We start from the raw sequence: 12,378 nt of genomic DNA, 5'->3' as shown, positions 1-12,378 counted from the left end.
ATGACATTAAGTGCATTCACATTATTGGGCAGCCCTCGCCACCATCCACCTCCAGAATGTTTTCATTTTCCCAGACCACGATTCAGTATCCATTAAATACAAACTCCTCATCTCCCTTCCCAGCCCTCGGTAACACCGTTCTATTTTCTGTCTCTATAAATCTGAGTACTCTAGGAACCTCATATGTGGAATCACACACTGTCTGTCCTGCCATGACTATCTGCTTTTACAAAGCATGATGTTTTTGACAATCATCTGTATTGTAGCCTATGTCAGAATTGTCTTCTTTTTTTTCTTTTTTTTTTTGGACAGAGTCTTGCTCTGTCACCCAGGCTGGAGTGCAGTAGTGCGATTTCAGCTCACTGCAACCTCTGCCTCCCAGGTTGAAGCAGTTCTCCTGCTTCAGCCTTCTGAGTAGCTGGGACTACAGGTGCCCACCCCCATGTCCGGCTAATTTTTTGTGTTTTTAGTAAAGACAGGGTTTCACCATGTTGTCCAGGGTAGTCTCCATCTCCTGACCTCGTGGTCGATCTGCCCGCCTCGGCCTCTCAAAGTGCTGGGATTACAGGCGTGAGCCACCGCGCCCAGCCAATTTCCTTCCTTTTTTGAGGCTAAATAATATTCTATTGTCTTTATATACCATATTTTGTTTATCATTCATCTGATAATAGACACGGGTGTTATTTCTACCTTTTGACTTATTGTGAATGATGCTGTTATGAATATTGGTATAAAAATGGCTGTTCAGCTGTTCATCCTAACGGCACTTATTTTTATTATTTTTTGAGATAGGGTCTCACTCTGTTGCCCAGGCTAGAGTACAATGGCACAATCACAGCTCACTGCAGCCTCTACCTGGGCTCAGGAGATCCTCCCACCTCAGCCTCCCAAGTAGCTGGGAATACAGGTGTGCATCACCATGCCTGTTTTTTTGGTAGAGACTAGGTTTCGCTGTGTTGCCTGGACTGGTCTCAAAATCCTGGGCTCAAGTGATCCTCCCACCTCAGCCTCCCAAAGTGCAGGGATTATAGGCATGAGCCACCACACCTGGCCTCATCATAACTACTTTTATATTTATATCTCTTTTTTCACACACTGAAAATCTAGGTCCCTAAAAACATTAGTATTTATCCTACATTAAGTATACAATTATTCAAAAATTATAATAGCAACAACCTCTAAAAACAAACCTACAAAAGATAGAAAGCAGATTGGTGGTTTTCAGGGCCTGGGAGAAGGGTGGAGTAATGAGTGGCTGATTCATGGGGACGAGGTGTTCTTTTGAGGCAATAAAAAGTTTCAGATAGTGATGATAGATAGTGGTGATAGTTGCACAACATCTTCAATGTCCTAAATGCCACCGAGTTGTACACTTAAAAACTTTAATTAATTTCATGTGAGTTTCACCTCAATTAAAAAAAAGAAGACAGGCCAGGCACGGTGGCTCACGCCTGTAATCCCAGCACTTTGGGAGGCTGAGGCGGGTGGATCACGAGGCCAAGAGATTGACGCCATCCTGGCCAACATGGTGAAACCTCGTCTCTGCTAAAAATACAAAAATTAGCTGGGCATGGTGGCATGCGCCTATAGTCCCAGATACGTGGGAGGCTGAGGCAGGAGAATCGCTTGAACCTGGGAGGCAGAGGTTGCAGTGAGCCGAGGTCGCACCACTGCTCTCCAGGCTGGGTGACAGAGCAAGACTCCGTCTCAAAACACACACGCGCGCGCACACACACACACACACACACACACACACACAGACATGGGGGCTATTTAAGATGCCTATGTCATTCTTTTTGTCCTTAAAATATGTCACTGAATATATATCACCCTGAGGAGGTACAGTAAGATCACTGTGTTCAACAGGTATTATTAACAGAAATAAGTTTTCATCCGGGCACAGTGGCTCACTCCTGTAATCTCAGCGCTTTGGAAGCCGAGGTGGGCGGATTACTTGAGGTCAGGAGTTTGAGACCAGCCTGGCCAACATGGTGAAACCCTGTCTCTATGAAAAACACAAAAATTAACCAGGTGTGGTGGCAGGCGCCTGTAATCCCAGCTACTCGGGAGGCTGAGGCAGGAGAATCGCTTGAACCTGGGAGGTGAAGGCTGCAGTGAGCTGAGATTGTGCCACTGCACTCCAGCCTGGGCCATAGAGTGAGACTCTATCTCAAAAAATAAATAAATAAATAAGTTTTCTCATTTTGATTATGTTATCAATTTGATATGCAATTAGTTTACTTGTTTCTGTATTGTATTCATCTTTGGGATTTGCTTTTTATCTTTTTATTATTATTATTATTATTATTTTTGAGATGGAGTTTCACTCTTTTTGCCCAGGCTGGAGTGCAATGGTGCAATCTCAGCTCAGTGCAACCTCTACCTCCCGGGTTCAAGCGTTTCTCCTGCCTCAGCCTCCCGAGTAGCTGGGATTACAGGTGCGTGGCACCACACATGGCTAATTTTGTATTTTTAGTAGAGATGGGGTTTCTCCATGTTGGTCAGGCTGGTCTCAAACTCCTGACCTCAGGTGATCCGCCTGTCTCAGCCTCCCAAAGTGCTAGGATTACAGGCATGAGCCGCCACATCCGGCCTATTTTTATTTGAGATGAGGGTCTCACTCTGTTGCCCAGGCTGGAGTGCAATGGTACAATCTCAGCTGACTGCAACCTTTACTTCCTGGGCTCAAGAGATCCTCCTCCCTCAGTCTGGGACAACACATCTTGAATGTACTAAATGCCACTGAATAGTGAACTTTAAAACAGCGAATTTCATGTCTGAGTTTCACCTCAATAAAAAAAACAAAACTACAAATGTGGGTGATATTTACGATGCCTATGTACTTATTTTTGTCCTTAAAATATGCCACCCTGCATGGCTAATTTTTGTATTTTTTGTTTTGTTTTTTGTTTTGTTTTGTTTTGTTTTAAGATGGAGTCTTGCTCTGTCACCCAGGCTGTAGTACAGTGGCTCCATCTCAGGTCACAGCAACCTCTGCCTCCTGGGTTCAAGCAATTCTCCTACCTCAGCCTCCTGAGTAGCTGGGACTACAGGTGCGCCCACCACGCCTGGCTAATTTTTGTGTTTTTAGTAGAGATGGGGTTTCACCATGTTGGCCAGGCTGGTCTCAAACTCCTGACCTCAAGTGATCCTCCCGCCTCAGCCTGCCAAAGTGGTGGGATTACAGGCATGAGCCACCGTGCCTAGTCTTTTCCATTTTAAATGATAAGAAATGATAACACTTTATCAAATGTTATAAATATTTTTTTAATTTGTCCTTTGCCTTTCATTTTTGAACACAGCCTTAAAAAGAACAGGAATGTAAGATTCGTATGTGGCCCATTTTACCATAAGGGAGCTTCATGGTTTCTTGTCTCTGGTGCTGTGTACTTTTTCTTTTTGCTTTTCTGTGTCTTTGCATTGAAACATTTAACCATTGGCTTTTGTTTCCAGGTGAAGTAGGAATCGAACTCTGCTCATTTTCCAAATCACTGGCCATTTTGAATGACAAGTCCTTTGCCGCCCACTTTGATATGCTTCCTTTACTGCAGACTGAGTTCTCATGGAGGTTCAGGTCTCTTTCTGGACTCTCTTCCAGTCTATCCCTCTGCCATTCACGTTGTTATAGTTCCTGCCCAGTCTCCACTGTAGAATCTCTGAATTCCCCCAGACTGGAGAGTTGGGAGGTTGGACCGACCCCCTTTGTAAGGTTTTAGTTCAAGGCAAATCCCGTGGCCCAGCCGTTCAGAAGACACGTTCGGGCGATACCTTCTGCCCAGGTACTGTTTTCAGTGCCAAAAATAGAAAGATGATAAAGGCTTGGTCCCTAAGGCTCTCAAGGGTGACTGCTGCAGTGTTGGAGTTGAGTTTTGAAGGTTGGATAGAATTTTCTGGGCAGAGGAGAAAGGGCAGTGGGGGAACAGAACGTGGCAAAACTAGGAGGCATCATGACGGGGCTCAGGGCCAGCTCCCTATGGCTGGAGCAAGGATGGGAGTGAAGGAGTGTCCCAGCTTTGGTCTTGGGGAGGGAGGCAGGGCTGGGCCTCTTTCCCAGTGCCGAGCACTGGAAAGCCACTGAAGCTTTTATATTAACAGAAGCAGAGTAGCCTGGTGGGCTCTGGTTTGGTAAGATGGGCCTGGGGGTTGGGTGGGGAGGCAGCTACTTAGAGGGACAGTGAGGGTCTGTCTGAGAGGTCCTCCCCATTCTCCCCCAAGTCCCTCTGGACTTAGATTCAGAGCCAAGGGTAACTCTGATTTGTTTGGAGGCCTGTCCCTCTCATCCTGACCCCGCCTTGGCCCTGGATAGATGCATTAGGCGGTGTGTCCTACCTGTGGCCCAAGGTCCTCCCTCTCCTCCTCCTTCCCAGGATCTCCAGAAAGACCCAGGCTTGCCTGTAATCCCAGCACTTTGGGAGGTCGAGGGCAGATCACTTGAGGTCAGGAGGTCAAGACCAGCCTGGCCAACGTGGTAAAACCCCGTCTTTACTAAAAATACAAAAAAATTAGCCAGGCGTGGTGGCAGATGCCTGGCACCTACTCGGGAGGCTGAGGCAGGAAAATCGCCTGAACCCAGGAACTCAGGAGGCAGAGGTTGCAGTGAGCTGGGATTGCGCCACTATGCTCCAGCCTGGATGACAAAGTGAGACTCCATCTCAAAAAAAGAGATCCAGGCTCAATTCAAAGATGCCCGCTTGCTTTGAGCTCACATTTTCTTCTCACTCCTTGGCCGTGGCCTTGACGTGTGTCCTGGGATGGAGATGTTGGGGTGGGGACTGGGTAACTCTGGTCCCTTGTGGCGCTGAGGGAGCATGACAGGAGAGCTGTCCAACCCCACTGCGCATTCTTGAGGGCTCCTTCCAATGGCCCAGGAGGCTCACTGGGCAGGCATGGAGAGTGAGCCTGGGGACTTGCCCAGGACTTGGGAGAAGAAGTGCAGAGACAAGATTGCCCCCAGGCCTCTGAGTGGCTTCAAGGAGGGGAGTGGACAGGAGAGGTGGGGCATCACGGGGCTGGCTACCAGGAAGGAGCTGGGCCCGGGAAGGAAAAGAGCCCCCAATCCCATGGGTTGTTGTAAAAACTCTCAGAAGGCCTGGGGCAGGTGGAGAGGGCTGGGGGACTCCGCGTGGGTTCACGAAGCCTTGTGACTCACTGTCCTGCCACTCTGTTTCTCAACTAACCAGCTCAGTGCAGGAATCCCTGGGGGTGTGGAGCCCTTTCTGAGTCAACCTTTTCCTCAATGGGCGACTCATCGTCTGGGACCACATGAACCCAGCTGCACCCCAAGCTGTGTCCTGCCTGCCCTGTGGCCTCAGCCAGGTGGGCCCGTGTACCCCTCCCCATCTCTTTCTTCCACTGCAAAATGGGGGGATTGTGCAGCGTGCCTGGTACCCGGTCCATCTTCAATACACAGCGATGGGGATGGTCTCACGTCTCCCTCCTGCTCCTTGGTCTTGGCAAAGATGAAGGACCTCGGGCTTCTAGAAGGATCAGCGTGCAGACCAGGGCTTCTGCGTAAAGCTCCCCTGATAGCCAAGAGACAGGCCTTTCTGTTTCCCCAGCTCCTCCTACCCAGGGTAAGCCCAGCTCTGGTCAACCACACCCTTCCTTCAGGCGATCAGGTAACAGGATATCCAAGTGACACAGGGCAAATCTCTTCCCCTTCCAGCCTCAGTAAGCTCATCTCCGGGGCCAGAGTGGAACCCGTTAGACTTTCCCATGTCCAAATTCCAGGATCCCTTTTTTTTCTTCTTCATATGAATGGGATCAAATAACATGTGACTTTTGTGTCTGGTATCTTGCATTTAGCATAATGTTTTCAAGGCTCATTCCTGTGTCAGGACTACTTTTTTTTTTCCTGCCAGATGTACGTTCATAAGTACTTAATTTTTTTTTTTTTTTTTTTTTTTTCTGGAGACAGAGTTTTGCTCTTTTTGCCCAGGCTGGAATGCAGTGGCATAATCACAGCTCACTGCAACCTCCGCCTCCCTGGTTCAAGGAATTTTCCTGCCTCAGCCTCCTCAGTAGCTGAGATTACAGGCATGCACCACCACACCTGGCTAATTTTTTGTATTTTTAGCAGAGACAGAGTTTCACCATGTTGACCAGGCTGGTCTCAAACTCCTGACCTCAAGTGATCAGCCCACCTCGGCCTCCCAAAGTGCTGGGATTACAGGCGTGAGCCACCGCACCTCAGCCTCCAGAGTAGCTGCCTCAGCCTCCAGAGTAGCTGGGATTATAGGTGTGCACCACCACACCTGGGTAATTTTTGTTCTTTTAGTAGAGACGGGGTTTTGACATGTTGGCCAGGCTGGTCTCAAACTCCTGCCCGCTAGTGATTCGCCCGCCTTGACCTCCCAAAGTGCTAAGCCACCAAGCCCAGCCCCAGCAAGTCTTTTTTTTGCTTGTTTATTAATGGCTAGGACTTCGTTTGTTAATGGCTGAGTAATACTCCATTGTGTGGACAGACCAGTTACTTCTCTGGACATCTGGGTTGTTGCCCCTCTTTGGCTGTTATCAGTCATGCTGCTGTGAACTCTCATGCATAAGTTTTTGTGTACACAGATGTTTTCAGTTCTGCTGGGCATATGCCTGGGAGTGGAATTGCTGGGTCACAGGGTGATTCTAAGTTTGTTTGTTTGAGGGACCTCCAGGCTGTCTTCCATTGATGCCGCATGTTGAACATGAGGGCTCATTCTGAATTCTCTATATTTACTTCCCTGTTAGGGGAAATCTCAGGGTTTTAGAAAAAAGCTGCAACAAAAGAAGTGGCCGCCCGTCCAGCCATGAAGCCTAACGAATTGCTTGGGACCTGTTGGCCCCTTTACCCTGGAGATCCACCCTCTGAGCTCTGCTGTGTGCCAGTTCCGCTATCGGGAGGGGCTCAGGAGGATGATGAGGATCCCAGAAAGTTCTATGCCCACTGCTTTCATCCTGGCTGTAGCCTGCCAGGAGGGCACTGTTATTATTATGGCCACTTTTTTGGATAAGAAAGTGAGGGCTCAGACATTATAAGACTTGCTGGGGCCTGTAATCCCAGCACTTTGGGAGGTAGAGGTGGGCGGATCACATGGTCAGGAGTTCGATACTATCCTGGCCAACATGGTGAAACCCCGTCTCTACTAAAAATACAAAAATTAGCCAGGCATGGTGGCGGGTGCCTGTAATCCCAGCTACTCAGGAGGCTGAGGCAGGAGAATGGCTTGAAGCTGGGAGGCAGAGGCTGCAGTGAGCTGAGATTGTGCCACTGCATTGCAACCTGGGCAACAGAGCAAGACTCCATCTCAAAAAAAAAAAAAAAAGACTTGGGGCTGGGCTTGGTGGCTCAGCACTTTGGGAGGTCAAGGCAGGCGAATCACTAGCGGGCAGGAGTTTGAGACCAGCCTGGCCAACATGTCAAAACCCCATCTCTACTAAAAGAACAAAAATTACCCAGGTGTGGTGGTGCACACCTATAATCCCAGCTACTCCGGAGGCTGAGGCAGGAGAATCGCTTGAACCTGGGAGATGGAGGCTGCAGTGAGTCGAGATCGCACCACTGCACTCCAGCCTGGGTGACAGAGTGAGACTCTTTCTCAACAAGAAGAAAAACACTTGCTGGATGTCACACAGCCTCATAGTGACCCACCTGGGATCTGAAGCCAGGTGGCCTGACTCCAGGCTCTGTGACTGTAACCATGAATCTGCACTGCCAATGCCCCTTGTCCCCGAGCTGGCGGGGGCCTGGGGTGCAGGTGGCGCTCTCTGCCCTCTGATATTTCAGCAGTAGAGGGGTCTGCCTCAGTTTGAAGAACCTGGGGGTGGAGATTCCATGTTGATGGCAAGAGGCCTCCTTTCTCTGATCCCAGGGGAGAAAAAAAGTGGGAAGGGGGCATACTGCCAGCCGCCTGGCCCCCCTGCCCTGTGCCCCTCACACAGCTGGCACCAACGTCAGTTCATGTTGCCCAAGCCATCTGGCTGATTAACCATGGCTGCCATCCCCAGGAGGCTCCTGGAGCATCAGAATGAGCTTATTACTCGAACAACAGGGCCCCTTCCCTCCTTGGCACTCCTGCCTGCCTCCCTCTGGGGACCTGTCCTCAGAGGGACTGGTGGGGAGGGAGGAACAGCTGGGCAAAGTCCTGCCCACGGCTGCCCCAAGAAGAGGGTACCTACAGCTTGCTTTAGGACAAGGACATGTAGGAAGGCCCCCTGGCCAGGTCATGTGCTCAGGCAGGGTCTGTCTGTCTAGAAGAGTCTTTTTTTTTTTGAGAGAAATTCTTGTTCTGCTGCAGTGCAAAAGCTCACTGCAACCTTCGCCTCCCGGGTTCAAGTGATTCTCCTGCCTCAGCCTCCCGAGTAGCTGGGATTACAGGCACGTGCCACCACACCCAGCTAATTTTTATATTTTTAATAGAGACGGGGTTTCGCCATGTTGGCCAGGCTGGTCTTGAACTTCTGACCCCAAGTGATCCTCCTGCCTTGGCCTCCCAGAGTGCTGGGATTACAGACGTGAGCCACCACACCAGGCGGGGAGTCTTTATTTTTAATTTTTTTTCTATTTCTAATTTTTAATGCATTTCAAACTGGGGTCCTTATTTTTTTTGTCTTTTTTTAAACTATAAAGAAACAGGGTCTTGCTATGTTGCCCAGGGCGGTCTTGAACTCTTCGAGTCAAGCAATCCTCCCATCTTGGCCTTCCAAAATGCTGGGATTACGGGTGTGAGGCACCGCGGCTGGCAAAACCAGAGTCTTTAGATACCTCTCTGGGCCCTGGGAGGCTGCCTTCATTTCAACAGCTTTAGTGAGACATACTTTACATACCATAAAATTCCCTCATCTGAAGTGTTCAATCCTATGAGTTTTAGTAAATCTATGTCATTTTGCAACCATCACCCCAAACTAATCTTACACATTTCCATCGCTCCAAAAAGAAACCATGTAGCTGGCCAGGCGCAGTGGCTCACGCCTGTAATCCCAGCAGTTTGGGAGGCCAAGGAGGAGCAAAGTCACATCTTACGTGGTGGCGGGCACGAGAGAGTGTGTGCATGGGAACTCCCCTTTATAAAAGCATCAGATCTCATGAGACTTATTCACTCTCATGAGAACAGCAGGGGAAAGACCCACCCCCATGATTCAATTACCTCTCGCTGGGTTATGGGAGCTACAATTCAAGATGGGATTTGGGTGGAGACACTGACAAACTGTATCATAGGTTCATGCCCAAACACAGAGAGCCTCAGGCTAGGAGCCATCAGATCTCCAGGGCCTTCTTCCCTCCATGACCCCAACCCACCCTAATTCCGGCCATCAAGCCTGAGCTGCTGCTCTGATGATCCCAGTGTGAGCCCAGAGGCAGCCAGCCCGTTTCCGACTAGTGGGAGAACCCCAGGGCTGCTCTCTGTGCCTCCCGCTTTGGGCTTGGGTCCTGTGAACTTGTGACCTCTGCTGGAGAAAATCTCCCAGCAGAAGGGGTTGACTGGGGCCTGAGCAGGAGGCCTGACATTGGCTCTGGTGCCTGACGTGAGTTGGCTGAGTGTGACAAGAGGCTCCCTGGACAGAAGAAACAGTCATTTCCCAAAGTGCTTTCTGGGCATGATGGAGTCGGAAGCCCTGGGTTCAAATCCCCTCGCTGGCCCTCAGTAGGCATTGCTGTTATCTCTCTGCATCTGTTTCCTCTTCTGCAAAGTGGGATGTAATCCATCTCAAAGCATTAGCTGTGGTTAAAGAGAATCAGGCGAGAATCAGGGTGTCACCTCCTCCAGGTCGGGAGAAAATGCTCTCCTATGGATTTCTGCAGCCCCTGTGCGTGGCTGGGGTCCCAGCACTGGTCACACAAGGCTGTCCTTTTCCGTCTCCCCTGGCTGACTTGGCTCCTTGGGAACAGAGAGTGTGCCATATTCACCTCTGTCCCCAGCTCCTCCTTGGGCCTGGTGCAGAGTGGGCGGCAGGGACTGAATAGCTGAAATGACAATCCCTCCTAGGCTGGGCGTGGTGGCTCATGCCTGTAATCCCAATACTCTGGGAAGCCGAGGAGGGAGGATGGCTTGAGGCTTGAGCCCAGGAGTTTAAGACCAGCCTGGGCAATACAGCCAGATCATATCTCTACAAAAATTAGTCGGGTGGGGTTGTACGTGCCTGTAGTCCCAGCTACTCGGGGTGCTGCGGTGGGAGGGTGACTGGAGCCCAGGAGTTCGAGGCTATAGTGAGCTATGATCACGCCACTGCACTCCAGCCTGGGCCACAGAGCGAGACCCTGTTTCTGACATATTTAAAAGAAAAAGAATTTCTCCTCCTGCAGTAGCTCTGGGTTTGAGGATTTGGAAAGCTGGGCCTGGGGTCTCAGGACGGGTGGGCTTCTTCCTTGTCTTAGGTGGCCAAGGACAGCACCAGGCTGGGCTCAGGGTTCACGGGGGAAGGCAGGGCGCTGCTGGATGTGAACAGGGTGGGAGGGCTCCGTGCCCGGCTCCTTGCTCTGCTGCCCCTGTTGGGTGTGGGCCTGGAGCCGGCCCTCACGGGGTTCTAGAACAAGGCCAGCCAGTGCCTGACCCTCATTTTCACTGCCTGCTATCCTGGCTTGTCCTGGCTTCCCCAGGCGCGGCTCTCACCCACCCTAGCCCTGGGTGGTCCATGCCCCTTCCTTGACAGATTTGGTCCCCAGGGGGGCTGCCCTACCCCATGGGATTTGATGTCATGGCCCTTTCATGCTTAAAAGGAGCAAAATCTGGTGGAACGGGGTCCAGCTCAGTGTGTGCGTCCTAGGCCTGGCTGTCCATCTCAAGGAGTTGCAGGTGGCCCAGCCGCCTGTTCCTCTCCTGCACTCAATGGGTGTCATCCTACTCTGTGTTTCCTGACTTGTAAAGTTTAGGTTAGACACATTAACTGCTAGCAGTCAATCCCCTGCTCCCCAACTCCATACCTGCCTGTGGCAAAATGAGAGCTGTGGAACCTTCCAGAAGGGCAGTGCGTGGCCAAAGCTGTCCCCGCTGGAGCAGAGCTCTGGCTTCCAGTCCAGCCTCACGGTTGCCGAGTGGCTCTTAGCCTTAGCATCTCGTCTGTGCTGCTTTCTTGCAAAGATGCAAAAACATGCAGCCTTTTTTTTTGAGACTGAGTCTTGCCCTGTCACCCAGGCTGGAGTGCAGTGGCACGATCTCGGCTCACTGTAACCTTCGCCTCCTGGGTTCAAGCGAGTAGCTTGGATTACAGGCGCACGCCACCATGCCAAGCTAATTTTTGTATTTTTAGTAGAGACGAGGTTTTACCATGTGGCCCAGGCTGGTCTCGAACTCCTGACCTCAAGTGATCTGCCCCCGCTCGACCTCCCAAAGCGTTGGCATTACAGGCGTGAGCCACCGTGCCCAGCCAAAAACATGTACTTAAAGCACACTTAGGGCAGTGCCTGGCCCACAGGGGCTCAGTCAGTAAGTGGAGCTGCCTGCAGGCAGGAGAGGGGAGGCCCAGGGGAGCCGTTGCCCTCCAAGGCGGCCTTGCACTTCCTTTGTGTGGGGCTGCTGCCGTCAGCTGCCGCCCTCTGGATGGGGGGTGGCAGCGGATGGGAGCAGGACCACCTGCTTCTTGCTGGAGGCCCTGGGATACAGGTGGGGGAGGGTTTCTTTCCATAATTGGCTGAGGAGAATCCCAAGTAGGATTGCCAGATAAAATATAAGACACGAAGTTATCTAGGTAAACAATGAGTAATGTATGCTAAGAAAAGTTACTTGTTATTGATCTGAAATTCAAACTTACCTGGGCTTCCTGTGTTTTTATTTGTGAAATCTGGCAACCCTAGCTCTAAGCTTCGTCCTGATTGGCCAGCCCTGGGCTGAATGACAGGCCTGGGCCACTATGTGGGGGAGCTGGGACTGGTCTAAGCCATCAGGTTAATCCTGAGGGAGGGGGTGGGGTAATGGGTGTCAACTCCTCCTCCCAACCACTGGACTGAAGGGCTGAGGGGTGCCGGGGAGACCACCCTGGTCCCCCACCGTTGGGGAGGCACCAGTTATTGTGTGTCCTTCTCCTGCCCACCCTGGAAGACTTTGACTGGAACACAAAGTCCATAGTCCCAGGCAACAACCGACTCTCAGTCTCTCCTCGTCCCTATTTAACCAGGGGTCTCACCCATTTTGCAGATGGAGGGACTGAGGCAGGGAACCTGGGGAAAAAAGGTGGCCAGCCACTGAACAGCTCATTACGGAGCAGCACCTATTTGGCATCTCTCTCTCTCTCTTTTTTTTTTTTTTTTGGAGTTGGAGTCTCACTCTGTGACCTGGAAATGGGTACATGGTTTCTTTTTTCGTTTTTTTGAGACAGAGTCTCCCTCTGTTGCCCAGGCTGGAGTGCAGTGGTACAATCTTGGCTTACTGCAAACTCCACCTCTCAGCTTCAAGTGATTCTCCTGCCTCA

The sequence above is a fragment of the Pan paniscus genome, chromosome 18 (genome assembly GCF_029289425.2).
Source record: "Pan paniscus chromosome 18, NHGRI_mPanPan1-v2.0_pri, whole genome shotgun sequence".
Lineage (NCBI taxonomy): Eukaryota > Metazoa > Chordata > Mammalia > Primates > Hominidae > Pan > Pan paniscus.
The sequence above is the reverse complement of the archived record's forward strand: the minus strand, read 5'-3'. Positions refer to the sequence as shown.